Genomic DNA, 9,831 nt, shown 5'->3' on the forward strand with positions numbered 1-9,831 from the left:
TCAAGCCACGTGCTACCTACATTTTCAGGTAAAGGCAAGGCTCCAATGTAGGGTTGATGGTGGAGCTGAGGACACCATGGAGGTTGGAGATGGGATATTTTTAGGAGTTTACTAAACTGTTTTAAGTTATAGCATTTGAGTATTGATTTGTTTAGATTTATTTTTAAATTCAATTATTGAAGGTTTATTTTTGGAGATAGGTTGTTTTGGATTGATGAATGTTTACGAAAGACTTTGTTTTGTTTCCAAGGTTTTTTTTGACGAGCTTCTGCATAATGAATTATGTATGCATGGGTGACATCACTAAGTAGGTTAAAGAAAATTAGGGGCGTTACATTTTATTAACTCCAATTTGACATCAAAGGGTTGGATGGAAACTCAACCTTACTTACGTGTTCTTTTTTTGGTATTTTTTTTAGAACCCCACAATAACTCACATTTACATAAAAACAAAAAATAGGAGAGAGAAAATGGGGAATTAAGGAGATATTGATGGAGGCTCACAACTCGCGATTTGCTAAACACCCAGGCGGCAAAGAAAATCACAGTGTCCTTGAGATTCGGGCGTAAGGGTAAACTTGAAGAACACTAACTTTATTAGATGCTTGGAAAATCATGTCGTGACAATTTTAAATCTACAGGGAGTTCAATTGATTTCAATAATGATATGCTATTGTATTTTAATTTTACCTTTATTTGAGTTGTCAGAAGTGGGATTTGAACCCACGCCCTCTTATCCCGCATTGGTTTGAGAGGAGAATGAAGAATAACTTACAAGTGTTCGTAAACATCTCTTTAGTAGCGTGTTTTAAAACTGTGATTCTGACGACAATTTTTTATGGGCAAAAATAGACAATATATTTTAGCGGTTGGAAATGGGAACGAAGCATTTCTTAGAAGAGTGTGGAAACCTCTCCCTAGTAGACTCGTTTTAGAATTGAGAGGTGATGACGATACGTAATGGGCAAAAGTGGACAATATTTGCTAGCGGTGGGTTTGGGCTATTACGAAAGCTATCAGAGTTGGTCATCAAGTGGTGTGCCAGCGAGGATGCTAGGCCCCCAAGGAGGGTGGATTATGAGATCCAACATTGGTTGGAGAGGGGATGAAACATTCCTTATAAGGGTGTGGTGGGCTTGAGATATTACAAATAATTAGCTGGAATAGCTTAGTTGGTTAGAGCGTGTGGCTATTAACCACAAGGTTGGAGATTCAAACCCTCCTTCTAGCGATGGGAATGAGTCATTCCTTACGATTGTGGAAATTTTTACGTACTCTAAATGAACTGAAGCCGACACTATAATTTATGAACAATGTCGCCAAGGAAAAACATACGAGAAAATAATAGTAAAACTTAAATCCGGTTAAGCTACTCATGTAAGTGGCTTCACTACTATTTGGTATATGAAGTGTGAGCGCATGCCAGTGATGGTTGCAAGTGTCATACCTTTTGATTGTTATATTTGCTTATTATGTTATGACTTGTTGTAATGATGAGATATATGATGTTATAGAATATCATATTGACATGTTATGCCATTGAGAAACGTGACATCATATGAAAGTCACTACTTTATTCATATTATGCCATTATTTTAAACTATTGGGATCACATTCATATTATATGTCCACATGTACCGAAATACCCCCCCCCCGTCATGATTAGTACGAACACATACCTTACGACATTTATGTTCACAATGATGTTATGATACGATATTGTATACACCACAATACTATGTGAACTCCCTTCCCTCCATGATATACCAACAGCGTAAGTGTATGCTAATTGAAGCCCAGGTCAATGGGTAGGTATGCGAGCTCGCCTAGGAGCAAATGTGTGTGTATGTAAGTCATGAGTAGAGAAGTACTGCACATCAAATTCTACCCGGACAGGAATATGAGACCAAGGCCATGAAATGATGTTTTATGATAACCATGATTTCACGTGTTTGCATTACCTTATACTAGTAGTGGGGTTACTTAATGAGTATTTCTTAAAATACTCAATACATGTGTTGCTCTTATTTTTTAGGTAAAGGCAAGGCACCTCTGCACAAATGACGATGTCGAGATGACGACCATGGATCCAATGTACACAACACAAGCGAGATAGAGGGGTAGGATCGAACGTACATAGACGGTTAACACCATGAGAAAGAAGGAGAAGAAACAGGATGTAGACAACGAGTTTTGATACGGAGGAATGAAGAAAGGAAAATGCGTGGAAATGAGTGGAGAAGACGAAGTCCACCTGCTAGGACCTAAACTCGAATACCCACAACTTGATTCCAGTCAAGCAACCCCATACCCAGTTTGGCCTAGTAACCAAATACCCAACACAGCAACCAGATACCCACCAACAACCAGTCCAGAGTCTAGTTCCTCTGTGCTTTGCCCAAAAACCCACGTTCTAGCCCAAATACACAGAACACAGCCCAACCCATGGATCCACTACACAGACCTGCACGCCCACATGAACATTCGAGACCAGCGCCTCGAACCACTTCGCAACCTGCTCATATATCAATGTCCTTCAGCGACAGAGTCACTGTTGCATACACCGGCTCCTTCGGCTCGGCATCTTGGAGTCCTAGGCTAAAAAATTGAGTGTTAGGCTCGGTTTGACATTTTGACAGCGTCCTTTACATTTTTTTCCCTTCCCAAGCTCTAATAGAAATATTTAAGGTTAGTATAACGTCTTATTTCTGAAGTTCAAGTTAAATTAGATTAGAAATGTAAATTATTAACGAAGCGAGATGCACGTTTTAATAGGAAACAACTCCTGATGACTCTTGGAGTAACTTCGAGAGACAAAATTCAAACGTACTTGACTTTAGAGAAAATGTCGGCCACGACCAACCAAGTAAGTGGCCTTACTATCGGCTAAGTCGAACGACTTGATTTATCTATGACGACACATGCCTAGTGGTCCTTGCACATGTCATTAATGCTTTATACTTTATGAGGGGTTGACTATGACTATGTTATTTGACGATGCTATATGATGTTATATTATGTTATATGATGATGTTACATGATGACGTTACATTATGACGTTGTATCATGATGATATGATGATGGTGATGCATGATAACATGACGATGTAAGATGGAAGATTATAAGATTGATTAATATGACATTATTCCATATTAAGACGTGGTGCATGTATTAAATGCCATGATGCACTATGAGACTGAGTTTTTTTTAAGATACATCCCTAGCCAATGTTAATGATGATGAACGTATGAAGGCCAAGGCATGCATATTAATAAGAGTAATATGTGAAGTGTATATAGGGTTGTGTCATAAAGATGTTCTAAAGATGAAAAACCCTAGGGACCTCATGCATTTTGTGTGTACATATACATCAAATTACTTCTCATTTATGATGATGAGTACGGATGCGTACTACGATGATGATGATCATCATGCCTTGCATGACACTCAGGAGTCTGTTGACCTCCCGACGTCGCTACAGACAGTTAGCTCGACTATGATGGGTCCAGAGGGTGCGAACCGTCTGGAGATCCATGCTCGCACGTGTGAGTGTGTGTAGGAAAGTACTACACATCCAATTTTTTCTGGACTGGAGGCCACCCCTTTGATTTTTTAACAATAGGTTCCTAAGATCGTTAGTTGCATGTGTTTGCATTCCCTAGCCTCAATAGTGGGTCATATGAGTATTTCTTGAAATACTCAAGCCTTGTGCTACTTCTATTTCAGGTAAGGGCAAGACACCCCTATACAGCTGACGACGACATCACAAATAGAGTAAATGACACGTGCATAGAATAGTAGTATTTTATTTTCCTAGGCATAGGTTTGTATAGGGCATTTTTATTTTATGTTGTTTTAAAGATGCTTTCAAATGAGTAAGTCTATGACAGTATTTTAAGATGAAGTTTGTGTTTTAAAATGAAGTTTAAATGTTTAATTTCGTATAAGAGCATAGAATATGACGACGGTAGCAACTTTAGGCTAATAGAAATCTAGGGTCGTCACCGTTGGTAACAAAGCTCTAGGTTATAGATTCGGTAGACTTGTCTACGAGATAGGCTTGGCACGTTCCATGGTTTCACCATCGATGTCTCGTCACCGTCAGGTATGTCTTGTATAAGATAAGATAAAGAAATGCCTTTAATTGCATGTACTTTTTTTGTTTACTAATATTGAATGTAATTTAGTATCAAATATGTTGAGCTCTAATTAATGATTTATGGTAGCATTATGTTCAACCTAGTTGTATTTTTATGAATATGTCATGTTTGCTAAATTATATGGTGTGATTATATGTGATATGGTGCAATTTATGTTAGCGAGATATAGACTTAAGAAAAGTTATATATTGGTTTTAGAATCATGCCACATAAGGACACTGAAGAGGACGACGAGGAAGGAGACGACCCTATATTAGAGGTAGAGGAAGAGGTGGAGGTGAAGATGGCCCACCTCGTCAAGGTCTAGTGACTAGGACGGACGCACCTTAAGCTGTGCTACCTCTGGCTACGCACCTCCAGTAGCACCGATAGCTGGAAATAAATCCCACTACAAGCCTGATGTGAGAATCGTTTCAGGCAATATGATGATGCCCACTCAACAAGCCAATAGAGTGTTGAAAGGGGAATGAAGCCAACAAGCCAATAGGTCATCCTAACTTCTTATTGTTACAAGTAAGAATTACTATTTCCATTGGTGTGATGCCTTTTAGGTAACCAAAAGTAAAATCACTAGAATGAAGGAGTAGGAAAGCAAATGGGGAAGAAGAAATATAAGGGAAATGGGGGGCTTTGGTGGCTTCAAAGGTAGATTATGGCGGGCAAAAATATCTCTAGATGTACTAAATTTTGTCACGTAGCATACATTGACTAACAAAATAAGCAAGCGTCGGAAATCTATCAATGTCTTTCGATGCTTGTCAATTTAGTTGACCTTGTCCCTAAAATTTTGTGCTTTCAGAGAGATATTTCTTCTAACCATGGTAAACCAAATATTGATTCTCATCTTTACTGCATTTCCATTTATCGCCAAACAAATTATCGAAAGATTTAGAATATGAGTATTGTAGTTTACTAATTCTCGCAGAGTTCCTGACCGATGCGATGTGTGCTAAATTAGGAACAATGAGTATTCCTGACCTTTGGTATATATGATGTTACATGCTGCTAAAGAAATTAGTAGACGGACCGTAATTGATTGAGATTGAGTCTTACGTACGAGTCCTAAAATTCAAAATAACCATATTGAAGTAACCTGAGCGAGAGGTAGCTTAAATACCTTACTAACTTACAAATTATCCAAGTAAAAGAAACTAGGAATTAATGGAGAATAAAACTTAAGAACAACTACAATGATAAGTAATAAACTTGTGAATGACAAGTTAGCTATTTATTGAGTAAATTAATTACTTATCAAGATTATTTTAATTTTTTTGGCCAAATAAGAAGTTGCAGGCCAATCGAGGACGAGACCAGCAGGCTCGAGACAACAAGGAATCCTTATCTGAGTCTGTTTTAAGTACATGTGCTTTTGTTGTTGAAAACTTACTTCGATTATTTTGTGTGGTAAAATATACTTGATTCACATGTTTTACTTGTCATGTATGAAATTTTTGTTTTATGACCAATTTTCAAAGCAAAATATCTATGTTAGTGGTAACTCATGTGAATCGAGCTGTGACAGGTGTTATAGAAGCATTGCTCGAGAACTATGCGGTAACAGCGGAGAGGGTCCCAAGGCATCCAGTTGTGTCTTGGTCAAGGTAAGAAGCGCTGCTCAAGAACTATGAGGTCATAGAAGGTGTCATCCCAAGGAATCCAGTCGTCTATTTATTTTAAATTTCTACATTTCTTTTTTAGTTGTTTGTTGATGGTCGGTCAAGGTAAGAAGCTGCAACACCCCAAAAAAATGAAGCAAAGCCACCCAGGTAAGACCGAGAGGATCCAATGAAGAAATTAAGAGGATTAAGCAAGGAAAGTGGTCTTAAGCAAGTCATTTCTATACCCTAATGAGTAACGTTAAGGACTAAAGAATTTAGAGAAGTATTGGGAATGAAAGCGTAAGCGAAAAGGACGAAAAGGTCACTTTCCAATTTTTAAGAAAATTTCCAGATATTTAATTCCTTATCTAGAGGTAATTTCAAGATGCTCAAGAACAAAAAAATGACCAACTAGAGATGAAGAAGTTTTTAGGAAAATTACGAATTTTTGAAAAATAATAATAAAATATTCTGAAAGTGGCAAATTACCCTGTTAATATGGATACTTACGAAAGTGCCATTCTGCTGAAAATAAAAACCTTTACATGTGACCATCTTCATAAAGTCCTTCGAATCTCAAAATTGTGTCGTTGGATTTTTCTCAAATTTGTATACAATCTAGAACGTTCAAAGATCATCAAATCCAATAGTCGGAATTCAAACTGGAAGTTGGTAGCTCGCTGATCAAAGAGGATATTTCCGATGAATTATCTAGAAAATTCCAAATCACGACGATTTTGGAGCCCTCAATGTCGGTGGAAGCTTCCCCAAGTCTGAAGTTGGGGCAAAGTTTTAAGACAAGAATCGAGTAATGAGAATTCCTAAAACTCGAGTTTGAAGCTCTTAGATTATGGGTTTTTCTTTCTCGGATTTCTTCCAAATTCGAGGGCTTTGGTTAATCATTTTCCTTCCTACCAACTCCTACATATTTCATATGGGATTTACAACAAGTTCGTGAAGGAATCAGGCACTGAAAAGTTTTATAATCGGCAGCCCAACAAAAGGTTTCTAGATATACTCCAGTGAGAAACATGTTTTTCAACGAACTTTGGAAGGTTATAACTTGTGCTACAAACCACGAAAAGGTATGAATTTGGTCTCTACTTCTTGTTTGAAACTTCATCTAAAGGTTTCATGGAGAAATTGAATCCATTAAATGTCTATATATAGCTGTAAAAAGGTAAAACCAGAGGGGTCTGATAAGAACAAATAGAGATTTTTCTAGCTACCAAGGAAGAAGATGAACTCCAAAGTCAAAGGTCAAACTTTGACCAATAAAAGTCAAAGATAGGTATATGTTGACCTTCCCTCGGTTTTCTCAATTTTAACCTCCTTCCTGACTAGTTGTCACGAAAATCTTTAAGGTTCCAGAAACTAGACAAAATAAGGAGTCTGTGGAAGGAAATTTTAGATAATTCGGATACTGGAAGCTCAAGAACGGAAATCCCAAATGTCGACGACGAGGTAAGTAGTGACCAGGACGTTTTGTTAAAAAATACTTGTAGGAATCCATTGGATTTTCCATATGAACCCTACAACAAATATGAATTTAGGATATATGAAAGAAAAACAAAAAGAACAGTGAGTTAAGGCCCTGAACTGATCAAAATTCTCAGGATTTAAGTAACGTTAAATAACCCACTAAATGAACTCGTAGGATGACTTATGAAAATTTGAAAGCCATTGGAACACATTAAGTAGCAAAACCAAGAATTATGGGTATAATGACCAAAATGCCCCTAGGACGACTTATGAAAATCCAAGGTCTATACGTGCTCCAAATGATCTCGTACTTCTTATAAGGTCGGTCTATTACGAAGGACATGAAGATATGTTGGCGTGCCGCCAGTCCAGGTGGTTTACCTCTTCCTAATAGGTCTTCCATCTTCCGGTACCTAGTCGAGCTTTAGGATGTAAAGGCGAAATCAGGTTTTATCTAACAATCTCCTCCTAAAACCTGTGGTATATCTCTACCTTATTTCGTTTCAACTCCGTTTTGAGCCCCCTATGGCTCGGTGTCCCTGGCGGCGGCATGTCCTCCAGACTCCACGTCTTGTTCGGCCGCCTCTTCTTCGAGTTGGCGTGCCGCCAGTCCAGGTGCCTTTGTTACTTATAGTCGAGGACCCGTTGCCGGTGCTCTTGCTGCTCACCTCTTTTACTTATATGAGCGAACATTCGCTCCTCCTTCAGTTGAATTGACTCCTCAGCCGGTGCCTTTGTTATGCACAATTGGAGCTCTTCCCCGGGTTTGAGGCTCACCAGAGATTTCATATGGTATTTTTCTTTCGCTGCTCGATGTTACGCAGTCTTCAGGTCACCCCTTCCACCGCTAGGTCAAGCAATGTCTCGATTGAAATCGCGACTTGCTCGAGGTGATCGGGGACGACCTGCAGCATCTTCTTCACGATTTCTGTCTCGCTGATGCTACCACCAAGTGTGGGGATGCTCTGGCTAAACAGCATGCCATAACTCTTGCGCCTGTAGGTAGGTTGATGCGCATCAACAACGACAACTCGACGCCCGTCATCACGGCGTCGGCCACGGCCTCTTCGTGGTGGTGATGGAGATGCCGGCACTTGGCAACGTGGAGGAGTGAGCGAGCCTGCTCGAGATGGACCCCACGATGTGTTTATTTTTGCACTTTGCATTTTCTTCTACTCGAACCTGAGACCTTTGTGTTGTTAGGTCGACACTCTAACCACTTGAGCTATTTAACTTGATTGTTGATAGGTTGGCTCCTCCACAATGATATACACCGATGGCTTCAACCGGGCTCTGATACCACTTGTTGGATTTCAAATAATCGGCCGGGAAATTGTTTATTTTCGGTGAGAGGAAATTGTCGACAACAGGTTGTTAGAAGGAAAATAAAATGCGTAAAATAAGGAGAGAGAGAATGATGAAATTTTGACTGCCCCTCTAATTCTTGTGAAAATATTCTGAACAGATTTCCTATTTAAATATAACCTATCCTAAAAATGGCTGGAGAGGCCAACTCAATTTGTGACACTTCCTCCTAAATTGCCGTCTAAAACTTAGTTAATCCATTCGACGTGTTTGTCAAATGGTAAAACGGAGAATGAAGGTAATCGTGTGAATCTAAATAAGGAAAAATCAGGTTTTATCTAACAGGGACCTCGTAATCCTCTTCTATTGCTTCCCAAAGATCCAAGGCCTCCAAATAAGTTTCCATACGAACTGCCCACATTTGAGAATTGTCTCCATCGAAGAGTGGTGGTACAACAACTGAAAAACTTGATTCTCCCTTTTTGATCTCACAGATCCCTTAAGAAGATAGCTCTGATACCAATTGTGAGTAAAAAAGGGATTGATTGAACGAGTGAAAGAGGGATTGATTAAATGATTGATGAGATGATTGAATTATGAAGAGCAAGAATGCTCCATATTTATATAGAGAATACAAAAGATTCAAAAAATCTACCTAAAAATCTTAAGAAAATCTGGTAACAAACCAGTAAACAAATCAAAATAAAATCTAATCAAATCAAAACTAAATTAAATAAAAAACTAGATCTAACTCCTAACGGAGATTTAATTAGTTACTAATTGACAGCAATCTAAACACATACGTGATCTTTAACACTTACCTAAGTATTCTCGTAAGACATGGTTCATTAGTCTCATGAATGTACTAGGTACATTAGTTAATCCAAAAGGCATAACCAACCATTCATAAAGACCATACTTGGTTTTAAAAGCTGTTTTCCACTCATCCCCAATATGCATGTGAATTTGATGATAACCCGATTTTAGATCAATCTTAGTAAAAAGACTACATCCATGCAATTCATCAAGCATATCATCTAATCTGGGAATTGGATGCCTATACTTTATAGTTATCTTGTTTATAGCCATACAATCAACACACATACGCCAAGAACCATCTTTCTTAGGTATAAGAATAACTGGAACAGAACAAGGACTCAAACTTTCACGTACGTACCCTTTAGCAAGGAGTTCACTTACTTGCCTTTGTATCTCTTCAGCCTCCTTTGGGTTAGTCCTATAAGTTGGTCAGTTTGGAATAGGCGCGCCAGGAATGAAATCAATCT

The 9,831-nt window shown here is 38.5% G+C and overlaps 1 non-coding gene across 1 annotated transcript; it reads left to right on the plus strand.

The window, feature by feature from the left end:
* Positions 1-1,157: 1,157 nt before the first annotated feature.
* On the plus strand, positions 1,158-1,231 carry TRNAN-AUU. Its single transcript has one exon. It is a non-coding gene; the product is annotated as a tRNA-Asn (tRNA).
* Positions 1,232-9,831: the final 8,600 nt, after the last annotated feature.

The sequence above is a fragment of the Cucurbita moschata genome, unplaced genomic scaffold, assembly GCF_002738365.1.
Source record: "Cucurbita moschata cultivar Rifu unplaced genomic scaffold, Cmos_1.0 Cmo_Scf00114, whole genome shotgun sequence".
Classification (NCBI taxonomy): Eukaryota; Viridiplantae; Streptophyta; class Magnoliopsida; order Cucurbitales; family Cucurbitaceae; genus Cucurbita; species Cucurbita moschata.